A 15565-nucleotide genomic window follows, 5' to 3' on the forward strand; every position below is an offset into this window, starting at 1 on the left:
GACTGACCTATAATTGCTCAGTCTATCTCTTTCTCCCTTTTTAAACAATGGTACAACGTTTGCAGTCCTCCAATCCTTCGGCACCACGCCTGTAGTCAGGGAGGATTGGAAAATGATGGTCAGAACAATCCCAGCTTCTCTAGTATCGCCACATAACTGAAGTCCGTCATCCCTGGTACCATTCTAGTAAATCTCTTCTGAACCCTCTCCAAGGCCTTGACATCTTTCTTAAAGTTTGGTGTCCAGAATTGGACACAATACTCCACCTGAGGCCCTGAAAATTCTGTATATGGCCTAATGGCTCCTTAATGCATTTACAGCACTTGAACAGTGCTGGAGACACCCAGTGCCCATATAAAGCGATGGTGCATGATAGGCTTCTTCAGCAATGGGCTTCTCTTTCTTAAAAGGGAGTCTCTTGGTATTTACAGTAAGCAAATATGTGTTGATTAAGGAATTTGACTGTTTATTTGCTGATATTTCTACTTTCAGTACTGAATCATTCATACCTTCTTAAAGCCGAAACCCATTTCCCATCTGGGATTTTTTTCCAGGTGAACTGCAACTGCACAAAGCCTAAGTAGAACCTTTGGGTATCCCGTTAGCATTTCTCCTCTTTGTAGGTTCTGTATGAAAAAGAGGAGGATCAGAGGAGGTCTGTGAGAAAGATGTGGTTACAACTTGGGTGCTTAAGAAGCAGTCCTTGGTTGCTACCAATCGGTACGGGCTAAGGCACTCATTGCTGAATGTATACATGGACATCTGTATGCAGGCATCTGATTTCCTAATAAGGCCATGACAGAACTGTGCAGTATCCTGCAAACAGACCTAGAAACTATTTCTAAGACAGAGACTGTTGTCATGATGCTCTCATTTTTATCTGTTACTGTGTCCTTCCAAGCAACCGCAAGAGGTATGTGTCAGACCTCACAACCTGCAGTGCACAATTGCATTGTGCAGGTACCAGATGCCTTGTTTGCCCAGGCCAGTGATTCCATAAACAGTCCGTAACATGAAAGAGGCCTGCACATTTACCATTTGGCTGGATTTCCCAAAGTGTAGAGCATTATTGATAGCGCACATGTGGACATATCGGCCAATTTAAATATGAATTTCGCCAGGGGAATTCTTATTATCTAGGAAAATAGCACAGGGAATAGAGTTGTAGAGCTTTGATGCTGGGTATTCGTCCCCTTTTATGTTGCCCTGGCATTTCTTGGGTGTCCCCCCTCAGAAGCATGGGATACAGGTCCTGAACCTATAATAGGTGCAGGTTAAGGATGGGTATAGAAATCAGATGAGAGGGAGCATTTCTGGCGCTTCCATCTCATTTTCATCCTGCTTCACTACAACGGCAACAGAAACAGTTATCATTAAACTTTCTACCAGGGCCCTCCTCCAATCAGAGGATTGGAGGGGGACAGGCAGAAGGGCAAGGGATGCCTGAAAAGGTAAGGAGTAAAAGCCTTCCCATTTATTCCTAGGCCAGAAGGCCTTCTTGCTGATATTTTTGGGGAATGAATTCTTGGCTTTTTTTTTGCTATTTAATTTTTCACTTCAAGACTTAAAGGAATTGTGCAGAGTGCTGGGAAGTTCTGTAAATACAGGAATTTGAGAACTTTTAATTTAAACCTAGTATAGTTAATGTACTATTTAGAATCTACACTGAATATGACTTTTTTTGCCTTTTAAGGTAGTTGAGCCATTGTGCTGCTGAACAGATAGGGAATTCATGTAGTTAACATACCAAATTGGGTGAGACAAGTGCTTTTGGAAGAAATTAGGCTCAAAATTGGACCTCATTGTGCTTGTTTTATAGGGCACAAAACAGGCACAACCATGGCCAATTTCAGGGACCAACGTCCCGCACCCCAAGGTGACCTGAAAGAGGTCCGACCTGATATTGGGCTGGGCCATTTTTCAGGCCTTCAGGTGGCCACCTAAAAGAGGCGTTAGGTCCCTAGCATGTGTTAATGAAGGGCCAAACACCTGTTTTAGGACCTGTCTGGGAAATTGGGCTGCCTTGAGTGGCGATTACTTCGATAAGACCCGAGGCCCAATTATGGGCCAGCATCGGGCCTCCTGGTTCGAGTGTGTGTAGCGGCCACATTGCCGCCTTCGTGCCCAAAGTTGGGTGCCAATAAATTTCTACTCCATTGAGTAAATATAGGGAGGGGGTGGGAGATAAATATTCATTTGAAAAATGTATCTTAGCAATATTTCCCACTTCTCCACAAACAAGCAGATGAAGTATATACTGCAATCCCTGTTGAATTCTGATCTTTTTGAGAAAGGAGAAAATTGTAAAGAGGATTGTGTTAAAAACAAATTATCCTCTAACTCAGCATTAACATTTAATATTTTTTGGATTTTTTTATTACTAAAACTGAGAATTCATATTTACTTTCACTCACATCTCTTTCAACAAATATTCAAGTATGAAAAGTGGCATGGAAAATTTAAGAATAATTCTAAACTGATATGAATCACATTACTTTTATCTAGTATTATACCAAACCCACATATCCCATGTGTATAAAGAGTATTAATAATACATTTGCTTATAATATTGCTGGTGCAAACTCATATGTTTTCACTGTTCTGTGGCTAGAAATATGTCCAACAGCAAAAGTCTGTAAATATGAAAATAAATTATTCAGACATTTGCATGTGAACCTTCATATGCCATAGTTATGGTAATCACAATTTGGTTAATTATTGATGTAAGGGAGGAAGGCACTTTGTAGACAATTATATTTTATTCTATTTATGTTTATATTTTAAGTCCTTGTTCTTAACTGATACATTTCCTTGTTTCCTCTTCCTCCCCATTTTTCCTTCATCATTCTCTGTATGAACTCTTTTGATTTTGCATGACCCCTATTTATTAATAAAGGCAGATGGTCCAGCTTGGAGACCCCTGTATATCCAATATTGATGCTAATCCAGTATTGGGAGGTTTCTTTGTACCAGGGCAAGATAGACAACATCAGTTCCTTTCTCCACCGTTCACCTAATTGCCTAGCTGAAAACTGGCAGAGCTGCATCATGATAGGTCAGTTGTAATCTGAGAATAGAAATCTTGCCTGTCTGACTGGGAAGCTAACACTGCAACCTTCACATATTCAACTTTGTTAAATATTCATTTTGGATTCTTTTAGCATTTCTGCCTTCCAACATGTTCATTCTGTAACAAAAACTACAATGTTATAGAGACATCTCCCAAAGGAAAAATATTAAATTAGTTATTACCGTCTCAGCCATTGCCTAGAGGGTTATCATGAGGGAACGGACTTTTTGCATACCACTGGAAGTTAAGGAATGAATAACCTTAACTGCCATCACCACTGAATTTGACCTAATGTGGTATTGCACCAAATTTTACAGGGGATATTTATGGAAATTGAGACTCCTTCCTAAACCTTCTACAGTAAGATCACCTTAGCAAAAGTAGACACATAAAAAAAAGTCATGTCCATTTCACCATGTTTCCAGGATATTTTTTGACTCTATAAGGATAATAATGTGTTCTGCACAGTAATAGCAGTAATGGAAGATCACGTCACTTTCTTAGTGAACTGTGCTGTTTCATAATCTGTCTCTGAAACTTTAACTGCTCTGTTTCCTTATTCCTTATGCTGTAGTTATGCATATTATGGATAGAGAAATCAGGGCCTCGTAAACGTATCTCCTATCCTCAATAATGAATTAAGATTTGTATCTCAGAAAATAAAACTGCGCTCTATCACTGTGTTAGTGTTTCAGTAGTGGAAGCAGTCTATATGGATTCTTGCCTGCTTTTCTGCTCTTTCTTCAGCAGACTACCTGGCAGTGAAGTGTTTCCTTTCTGACCGATTTGTCATATGCACACGTACATGCCTCGTAAGATATCAGTTTTAAGAATTGTAGTTTTATAGTCAGAGAGTTACACAATTATAAATCGCCCTTGTTATTAAAAGTATTTTTATTGATTTCATTCAGCAATAAAATCATCACTTAAAACAGGAATAAAAACATTGCATATTTCCTGCCTCACCAATTGCTATTTCCAAATGATCCTCTAGCCTGATTTTAAAGGCATCAAATTGTTAGTCAGTTGCAATTGAATCCAACTGATAAGGATCTGATCTGATACACCACCTTCTTCCAATTCTGACTATTCTTACTGTGCCACTGTCCGTGGTAAAAAATCCTTCCATTTTATCAGTCACTACAGAGCACCTCACTGGTGCAGGTGGTTTGTTCTCTTCCCTGTTGTTGCCGTCACATAGCAACGGATGACAATTCTAAGAGACTGTGGGGAAATCAACAAACCCACTCAATAAAGTCGGAACAGCGTAAGTTGTATTATAACACTGTGTGGGAGATTTCACTACAGATGGGGGACAGCATGGATAGAGAATATTATTTATTTTTGAAGTTTCATTTTTCAATCATGCTCGTGACTACTTTAGGAGACTGAGAAGCTGGTTAAGTCATTTTGTTTCTCTCTCTCTGTGAGATGCGCATGAAAATAACTTTAGAAAATTTCACTTTAAGGTGTGATGCACCAGATCAGTGAGGAACTCATCCAGAGTGATGACAAAAAGATTTCCATATACCGCTTGGGAATATGCTGCTGGTGTCAATCCATTGCAAATGATATTTGCATTAAACAAAAACACTGGAACTCATTTGAAATGGACTCATTAAGGAGGTAGCCTCATCATCAATCCTGCTTTTAAAGATTAAAAAACAAATGCTCTATTTTCTGTGTGTCAGGCATTAAAGTACTTTGGACAGATTGCAATGATCAAAAGTTGAGGCATCTAATGACAAAAGTCAAGAAAGTCCCGATTTACTGAGTGAGAGATAGATTTGGTGGTGGAAAGGAAAATAGAACTGAGTGCATCCTCCTTGGCGCAGGATTGAACTACCCAAATAGGAGAGAAGGCTGGGAAGAGGTTCATCAGCTGTTGAATATAATCTCCAGAAATAAAGGTAAGAATAAAATTTAACAATGTGAAGAAAACCGTGAGGGAGAACATTGCACTCAACCAGCAAACAAGAATAAAAAATAATAGTATACTCAATTCACAGAGGTACTCTACAGTTCCCATCCCTCTCAGTTCATAGAGAGGGGCTCTCCCTCCCTCAAACTCTTCTCAATGCTGGTCCTGGCTCCAGATTTTACATGATGCTGTTGCTTTGCACTGGAAGTGGACTGTACGCTGCATGTGGGAAATGCTGATCTGGCAAAAACAACAGCGACATGGTCAATTTCTACTTGCACTGAGAAAATTACCCCCCATATGTAGAAATTCCAATTGGTGAAAAGCTGGGGGCAGCCCTGGCGTCAGAAATTAAACATTCTCTAAGGGTCAGTTCCTGCAATACATATTGGGTGACTCACTGGGCAACAAAATGTTTGCACTGGAACTCACGATGTAAAGGCCTAGAATTTCAAGATCGTCCACTTTAGGCATCGTGCTTCTGGTGGTAAGTGTCCGCTTGTTTTCTGCTCGCCATTTTAGGAGGCCACGTAGCACCTGAAAAAGGGGCGCTGCGCAATCCAATTTCAAGGCCAGAAATTGTTATCCAACACATTGCTGCAGTGCAATTCTCAGTGATTAGTTGATATAGCAACATTGCAGCAGAATTGCACTTTGTTCTGATTCCGGCTGTATTAGACATGGGCCAATTATCCACACGGTAAGGTTGGCTGAGATTGGAGAAGAATTGCAACCATCACTGAAGGAATATTTGGCAAAGATAATGGATGTCATTTGGTTTGGTCTCAACCAGATCAATGAGAGCATTCAATGTCTCACAAAGGAAACATCTTAGGCAATAGAAATTAAAATTGGGAGAGATGTATAATGAGCGGATGAATCGCTTTGGCCCATTTTAACACTATCACCCAAAATCAAAATTACCCCCAATTATTTGGCTCATCAATTCCTTCCTGCAGTAAATTCCTTCTCCTACCATGCCATGTATAGTGGGGTTGAATTTCCATGGGCGTTTTCCTGATCTCCCCTCATAACTTCAGGGGAAACCCCGGAGAAATAGCGTAAATGGCGGTTTACTCCATTTCTCTGAGATTTCCACCAATCATCCGCCTAAGTTAAGCCGGGAGATGGGGAGAACCTCCCCTGCACAAATTCTATCCCAATGTATTTTGCATAGCTCTTCACTTTTAATACCCTCCTTGTTATATTCTTTTCAATAGTTCCCTGTAACTGTACAGGAGGGCTACTTCCCTGATCTTGCAAGGAACTGCACTCATAGGAAGCACAGATCAGAGAATCAGGGTTACAGTGTTGTAACTCTATCAATTCCCACACTGCCTTCTATTGCAGCTTCTCTGCTGGGAATGTGAGATGATGGCTTGATCCCTATTGTTTATTGTGTGTAATGTGAAGTGAGGGAGGAGTGGTGGGGGTAGTTTGTGGTGTGAAAATGGTAGTATGGGAGGAGGGAATAGTGTTAGTGTGTGGTGTGAAGAGAGGAAAGGAAGAGATGAGTGTGTTTGAAATGAGAAAGAAAAGTGTTGCAATTTGCCCTTGTGATTGTACACTGAAAGATGTGCTAGAGGGGAAGGAATTGTTAAGACTGATGATGGAGTGGGTGAAAGGAGTGCTGTGAGGTGTTGTTGAGAGAAATGGAGAGATGAAGAGTTGCACATACCCTCGCTGCTGTTGTGAGGTAATTGAATCTCTTTCTACATTTCACCCAGGTCCCGAGAGTGATGATGGCGGCACTGACCCTCTCAGCCACTTCTATTCAGGCCTGTTCAATGGCTGCCTCAGGGATGCCCTTGCCGGCTTTAGAGAAAGTTGCTCTCGGTCTGTCCTATCTTCCTCAACTCAGGCCTCCAGGAAGGCTTGTGAAAAGGAGAGGACAGACCTTCAACTCACCTGTCTCTTGAAAATATGATGCACAGTTGTGCAATGAAAAATATATTGAGAGTCACACCAGAAATTGTGTGTGCGATGAGGGTGAGCTAGCTGAATCACCACACGATCGGGAGACCAGCCCATCAATCTTATTAAAATGATGCCCAGGAGTTAAAATGGACCCCGTCTCCTCCCGAAAATGTTGTGGGGGCCTGATGCCTGCCCTGCTCCCCTGCAAGCACGACTCGCGCCCCAAGGTTATAATCGGGACTTAGGTTCCTAAAGTAGAAATTGTTACATTCCCCAGGACCAACACCCTTCACTTTGAAAAGCACAAAAATAAAATTTAGAGAAAAGTAGACCATCCTATTTTTTAATTTGTGAATTCAAGGTGTCAGCCTTGATTCAATCATACCACTCTCACCTCTGAGTCAGAACGTCATGGCTTCAAGCCCCACTCCAGAGACTTGAGCACGTAATCAAGGCTGACACTTCAGTGAGGTACTGAGGGATTACTGCCCTGTTGGAGGTGCCATATTTCAGATGAGATGTTAACTAAGGCTGTATCTGTCCTCTAGGGTGGGTGTAAAATATCCCATGGAACTCTTCAAAGGCGAGCAAGGGCGTTTTGCTGGTACACTGCCCAATATTTATCTCTCAATCAACATCACTAAAACAGATTATCTGGTCATGTATCCCATTGCTGTTCAAGGAACCTTGCTGTATGCAAATTGGCTGCTGCATTTCCCTACATTACAAAAGTGACTATACTTCAAAAATACTTCATTGGTTGTAAAATGCTTTGGGAAATCCTAAGTTTGTGAAAGGCGCTATATAAATGCAAGCCCCTTCCTTTCCTTATTAATGATCCTAATCTTATTAAATTGGAGTACACAGGTATCACTAGTTTGATGCCTCTAAATGTTTTAGAACATAGAACATAAGAAATAGGAGCAGCAGTAGGCCATATGGCCCCTCGAGCCTGCACCGCCATCCAATAATATCATGGCTGATCTTCTACCTCAACTCCACTTTCCCACCTTATCCCCCTATCCCTTGATTCCCTCAGTGTCCAAATATCCATTGATCTCAGTCTTGAATATATTCAAGGACTGGGCATCCACAGCCCTCTGGGGTAGAGAATTCCAAAGATTCACGACCCTCTGAGTGAAGAAATTCCTCCTCATCTCAGTCCTAAATGGCCGACCCCTTATCTTGAGACTATGCCCCCTAGCTCTAGACTCTGAGGTTTTGAACTTGACCTGAAATTGGCAAGTAAATCATTGGAAATTGGCTAATGAAGCTTTAATAGATTCATAAATTATATGTGTGAGAGACAGATGTAGAGAGCTCCATTTGTAGATATATGCAGGACATTAATCAAAATGCATCATACATAGTCAAAGAGAATTCATATTATATTGACTTTTTGTGCTTTAAAATGATCAGTTTTATCATTAAATTAGCCAGAGGAAGTCCCATGAAAGATAGACGCAATGATGAGGTAAATTAAATTGTCTGTTCCTTTCATCTATTTATGCTGTACACCTCAACTGAACTCTTCATTTATCTATGTATATTAATCAGAGCACTCAATTACTACTACCCCTGTTTCAGTTGTAAATGTGGCATGATAGCAATTCTTCCAACCAAAATAAATCCCAAAACCCATTCTAAGACCTGACACCTCTCCATTGATTTACAAGTAACCCATCTTTTATTAATCAGTTGTTTGCCTAAGCTTAATTTCATTTCATGCCAGAAGATATAATTGTTGATGAACAGGCATTTCTTTCTCTTTCTTCTGAGATGTATGTTCATATTGATCTGTTGTTTGTCATTACTCTGCAAAATGCTCTGTGTCACTCGCTCCTGGATCAAGTTTGTATGGGCAGGGTAATTGAGTTGTGGTGGGTGAGAACAAAGCGGCTGAATAATTAAAGCGCATTTAGAATCCTAAATCCAGCACATGCACCTTCAGTGCTGACAAAGATGTTGTAGAGCACTTTCATTTTGAAGAATTATTAGACAACCGAGAAAGAAAAGAACAGGCCTCCCATAAAAACCAAAAACTGCAATCCTTACATCACACATAAATTACAATGATAGCACCAATAAACCTCTCTGAATCTATTTCCACGGCTCAATTTTGCCCAAAAAAAATGCATATTGACCCATGACAAAACTTGTTTCCCGTTTTAATTGGGTGTCAAAGGTCAGACATTGCTATCAGAACAAGACATGGGTGGCAGAGAGGTCAGATGATATTTGGTATCCCATCAGAGCCAGGAACACAAAAGGAAAATGATAATTTTGTCTGATCTAACCTCAATTTTTTCAGAACTGTATAGAAGGTGACCTTATTTTTTTGCCTGTTGTTGACATTGTAAATTTGAGTTTCCTTTGCCTGTGCCTGCTACACAATAGCATTGACCTTCACATTTATTTGAAGAAAGCACACAATGTCCCTGCAGCATATAGATTTGTGCCTTTAAAACTCCTGCAACAAAAGTGTCAGTAAATAGATGAACAGCAGATAAAATAACAATTTTTTTTCCTGAGGAGCCATAGACACTGTTTGATTTATTCTTCTCTCAGTACTTTTTTATCATTCAAGACAAATGCCACCTCAATCTTTTTCACAGAATATAATCCTTAAAACAAATTTCATGCCTTTTGTGTCGTGGATACTCATATGGTCTGTAGACTGAAAATATTCTTGCATTACAATATGCGTTTGTGACTGGCTCCCAACATTTCTTTAAGTCTTCCCATATCGGATTTGTAGGCACCAAAGCCGCTTTTGGAAGCTTTTGAAGCCTGATGCTGTGATGCAGGTTTTGAAACCTGGATGTCCTGCATATTCGTCAACATTTTGCAATCAATAGACTGAGCGATGTGGTTGAAGAAATAGTTTAGGGTATGATGGGTTGACCAAGTTTGTCAATAGAATGACAATATTCTTTGTTATGAGCAAACTCCAACTTTTTGTTTAACAACATTTCATTTAGGCACTGTCGTGAGTGCCAGGTTTATATAAAACTGCAGAGCAATGCATTGAAGTTATTGCAGGTTTGGGAAATGACAACTCATTGGCCCTGATTTTAAAGAGGGGGGGGGAAGTTGCGTGCGAGTTCCAAAGCAGGCAGAGAACCCGGGGAGTCCGGGGATGTGGAGGCCTGCCGATCTCAATGGCCGCACGAACCCGGCCAGATCCAGTACCTGGCCTGCTGCGGCAGTGGGAGTTTGGCGGCAGGAGGCCGTAGCAGGGGAACCACGGGAATGGTCTTTGGCTGTCAGTTGAGGGTGGAGGGGACCTCTGGAGGTGATCGGGGGGAACCCAGGGCAAGGGAGGCCCAAGGCTTCCTAGTGAGGCCCAGAGGAGCACTCCTGCCCCTCCTGGCCCACAAGGAAACCTTAAATTAAAGTTTTAAACTTACTTGCCTGGGCCTCTTCTGGCTCTTTCCCCATAGCCCTGAAAATGTCTCCATTTCAAGTATTTATCCAATTCTCTTTTGAAAGTTGTTATTGAATCTGCTTCCAACACCCTTTCAGGCAATGCATTCCAGATCATAGCTCGCTGCATAAAACAATTTCTCCTCATCTCCCCCTTGTTCTTTTGCCAATTACTTTAAATCTGTGTCCTCTGGTTGCCAACCCTCCTGCCACTGGAAACGGTTTTCTGACAGGAATTGAAAGCACAGCAAGATCTTAAAGTAATACTCTGGGTGCTGCAAAGTAAAACAATGGATTAATCCCACAGCCACTAATTTTGTGCAGTAATTAACAGATGAGATAAACCATTTGTTTATAGTGCGAATGCAATTGCTATGAATAGGAGAGATTTGAAAAGCTTAAATTTTGAGTTGTACAGAATGAGACCTCCATTTCAAAGCTCAGGTCCCGCACTCTTCCATTGATCCAAGCACATCGGCACATTTGCAATCAGGGCAACATCAGTACACACACTGGACAATCTACATGTGCACATTATAGGCCAGAGCCTCGGCCCCAGGATCTCGCCCTTGCCACACTATTTCTCTCTGTTTAACAACAATCTAACTTTAAAATATCAAAGTAAGATCTGACTTTGTTTGGTTCAGTTCTCGCAGGTTTATTGAACACAGACAGTTCCCTGTAAAATATTCAAACAAGACGAGGCTTATCAAGCAAAGAAAAAAAGGTTTGTTAGGATTGGGCTGATTGTTATAAATTGCATAGTTCTTAAGCAATGACTTGTCGATAAATGAGATTTTACTCTGGTTTGGAAATTGTGTAAAAACAAGATTGAAGTAGAACTAGCAAAGAACGATGCAGAAATGAATCATCCTGCTAGAAAATCAGAAAAGAAAAAGAGATATACTGAGAGAAAGAGGACAAGCAAATGAAAGGACGTGCAGAGAGAGAAGTAGACATTGATAGAAGTTGAGTGGAACAAAAAGTAAGTATTTTATTATACTTTTAAATCTCCTTAGGGAGGAATGTTATCATTATAGGTAACTAAAAAAAAGCATAAGATACAAGGAACACAGAAAATCTGGTTGGAGAAACAATGAGCAGGGAAGCAGAGTACGATAGAAGGGATCCAAAAAGGAGAAAGTCAACAGGTAAGTAAATAACTTACTTAATTTTTCAGCTGAACTACTGTATAATGGAACATTCTGTTAAGTAATGGGACAGAGTAGATAAAAAAATTCAAAATGGATTTTCATGTCATTTTAAATTATGGATACATGTATTTCATGAAAAGCAAACTGTATGAGTGATGTGACACAAAATAAAGAAGAATCAATGCAAATTTAGCTACCTTTTCTCCCTAGATACCATTATTTTGACTGCTCTCTTTGAAGATATTCGTCATCACCTTATGCCCAAAGGCACTGCCACCCTGCCCCATCTCCTAATATCTAGAGATGTTGTTGTTGTGATAAAATGTTGAGCAGAACCTTAAAACTAGCGCCCATGGTTAACTCTACCTCTCACATGCACACAATCCAAAGAGGAAATGACAAAATAGATGTATTAAAATATCCGATAGTGGGTTACCTCCACTGATGTGCACGATTTCAATTGTATTTAGTTAAACTACCTTTTTTAGCTAATGTAGTGCAATTTTGGCTAAAGGGTCATGGTAAACTATTTATTTAATTCACATATTTTGATTAGTATTGCATGAAGTTATGGTGCTGACTACAGGAGACTCGGCTAGAGCAGCATCGTTTTTGAGAGAGAAGACTGGTGCAGGTGTAAGTCAAGGAGGAAGTGAATTTGGAGGTAGATTGGGTGCGCAGTGGCGGCGACAATCGTGGGGGGGTGGTGGTGGTGATCGAGGTGTGTCCAGGTCACAATCTGAGGGAGCCGAGGTCGCGATCGGTTGATCGAAGTTGTGATCGGGAGATGCGCTAGCTGGCAGCAACCGTGGTTTGAATGTGGAGCTGGGTGGAGCACTCCTGCACCATCCAACTCCACGTTCAGGTAGGTGTTTTTTAAAAGCTTAACTTTTTGGTGGCGGCCTGCAGCTGTCTGCATTCAGGGCAACCCAATCTTGCACAAGAGGCCATAAACAGGCTTTAAACCCCTTATTTGCATTTGCAAAGGGACTAACGCCTGTTTCAGGCATGGGCCCTGGACGCCATTTTTTTGCCTATACCGATATGGCGGGTGGTGCACCATCGGCTTGTAATGAACGTGCACTTCCTGCCCGTCATATTGGAGGCTTAGGTGTCTGTTTTACGCCCGAAAAACAGGCATGTGCCATCAAATTTCTAGACCAACGTCTTCTCTTCACAGGGAGGACTCCTTTCACTTTGTAGAATGGCATCACTGTATTAAGCAAGACAGACTAAGAACTGATCCTGCAACCCAAACCTGGGTATCCATGAGGGACTGTGGGCCTTCATTAGCAGTAGAATTGTATACCGCCATAACCTGTAACCTCATGGCCCCGGTACATCTTTCAGCCTTTGATCACCATCAATCAGAGAGAACAACCATAGTTCAGTGGGGAGTTTTGAATTGTGTGCCAAGAGCAGCATCAGCCGTACCTTTGAATGTGATTCTATCCTAGTGAAGTTATATCACAGGGATACATGGTTGCTAAACAACAAAAGTAGCAGGTTGTAGACTGAGCTAAGTGGTCCCACAAACAAAAGATCAGAGCAAAGTTCTGTTGTCCCACCACACCCAGTCAAGAATGGTGATGGATAAGTTTTTAATGTTACATTAGAAATCTTAGCTAGGAAGTCATCAAGATCCCTCAGCATTGTTATTCAAAATTGCGTGTTTCAATTAAGAGAAGTCTTTTTTTCAGTATTTTCCAATTTTCTCCCTTTCCTCCTGAAATGAAGCTGCTGACTCGTGCTGGGAACCGTACTCAAATGCCTCGTAAGTGTAAGCTGCGAGGGTCATCGGGGCATTTGACAGTGGGGATGGGGGGATATCAAAGCTGAGTCCAATTCTGTCCTTGGACAGCAAAACATTGATCGCTGACTAGTGAACAAGATGGGAACCCTGGCTGAGATCAACCAATTTAGCATAGACAGACCGACGACGACGACAACAACAACAACAACAGCAGCAGCAGCAGCAACTTGCACATATATAGCGTCTTTAATGTAGTAAAATATCTCAAAGTGCTTCAAAGGAGAGTAATCAGACAAAAATTGACATCGAGCCAAAGAAAGAGATATTAAGATGGCTGACTAAAAGCTTGATAAAAGACGTGGGTTTTAAGGTGCCTCTTAAAGAAGGAGAGAGAGATTGAAAAGTTTAGGGAGGGAATTCCAGGGCTTAGGGCCTAGGTGGCTGAAGGCAAGGCCTCCAATGGTGGGGTGAAGGAAGTGGGGGGTGCACAAGAGACCAGATTTGGACAATGAAGAGTTCTTGGAGGATTGTAGGGCTGGAGGAGGTTTATGGAGCTGGAGAGGGGCGAGGCCATGGAGGGATTTGAACTCAAGGATGAGAGAGTTTTAAAATTGCTGTGTTGGTGGACCAGGAACCAATGTAGGTCAGCGAGTAAAGGGGTGATGGGTGAAGGGGACTTGGTGTGAATAAGGATATGGGCAGCAGAGTTTTGGATGAGGTCAAATTTCTGAAGGGTGGATGATGGGAGGCAGGCCAGCCAGGATCTTTCTGGCATATGTGGCTTAATATCACAGCAGGTGACACACTGAGTCATTAGGGGAGCTCCAAGATGAGATTCATTAGTTTTCAATCAATCCGTCAAGCTGGAATATCAAATATTAGCAGGCCATTCCATCAGAGAATTTTTTGTGTATGTGTACACATACACAGGCCTGCAAGCAGAGGGAGCCTTATTTGTCATGCCACTTATACTTCTGCAACCCTTTCCTAAATTAGTATTGACAGTGGGCATGTAGAAAGTCACAGCCTAAACTGCCCATCAATCAAAACAAGAATTGTATTTGTTTAAAATGAAACATTTGAGAGGAGAAACAAGGTGCACGGAGGACTGGGAGGGACGAGTAGTACTAGAGTAAAGAAGAGTTCAGGAATAGGAGGGATCAGACAGGGGGCAAATGCGAGGCAGTCTAAGATGAGACTGGAGTGCATGTGCGTAAATGCATGCATGCATTTGGTAAACAAGATTGGTGAGCTGCAGACTCAAATTGCCACATGGGACTATGATATAATAACAGGAGACCTGGCTCAAAGAAGGGGAGGATTGGGTACTTAATATTCCTGGCTACAAGGTATTCAGGAAAGATAGGGGAGGAAAGAAATGAGCGGGGGGAGGGAAGGGGGTGGCAGTATTGATCAAAGAAACAATTGTAGCACTGGAAAGGGATGATGTAGTTGAGGGATCAAAGACAGAATCTATTTGGTTAGAATTAAGGAACAATAGAGGAGCCATTACGCTAGTGGGTGTATACTATAGACCTCCAAAAAGTGAGACGGAGAGAGAGGAGCAAATTTGAAGGCAAATTCCAGAAGGGTGCAAGAACTATAGAGTAGTGATAATGGGGGACTTCAGTTATCCCAATATGGACTGGGACAGTAACAGTATAAAGGGGAAAGAGGGGCAGGAATTCTTGAAATGTGTTCAAGAGAACTTTCTGGAACAGTGTGTTTCCAGCCCAACCAGGAAAGAAACAGTGCTGGATCTAGTTCTGGGGAATGAAGTGTGGTAGGTGGAGCATGTTTCAGTGGGGGAGCATTTGGGAACAGTGATCATGATACTAGGTTTAGAATAGTTATGTAAAAGGACAAGGAATAATCAAATGTGAAAATGCTTAAATGGAGGAGGGCAAATTTCAGTGAGTTGAAAAGGATCTTGCCCAGGTGGATTGGAATCAAAAATTGGTAGGCAAAACAATAATTGAACAACAGGAGGCCTTCAAGGAAGAGTTGGTTCGGATATAGAGTAGACACATTCCTACAAGGGGGAAAGGATGGGCATCCAAAACTAGAGCTCCCTAGATGACTAAAGATAGCACAGATTAAAATGAAACAGAAAAAGGTGGTTTATGATTAATGTAAGGTTCATAATCCAATAGAGAACCAGGCTAAATACAAAAGTACAGGGGAGATCTAAAAATGCGAATAAGAGGGGCAAAGAGAGAATATGAGAATAGATTAGCAGCTAACATAAAAAGGAACCCAAAAACCTTCTATAAACATATAAATAGTAAAAGGATAGTCAAAGGAAGCATGGGACCAATTACGGA

The sequence above is a fragment of the Heptranchias perlo genome, chromosome 4 (assembly GCF_035084215.1).
Source record: "Heptranchias perlo isolate sHepPer1 chromosome 4, sHepPer1.hap1, whole genome shotgun sequence".
Taxonomy (NCBI): Eukaryota; Metazoa; Chordata; class Chondrichthyes; order Hexanchiformes; family Hexanchidae; genus Heptranchias; species Heptranchias perlo.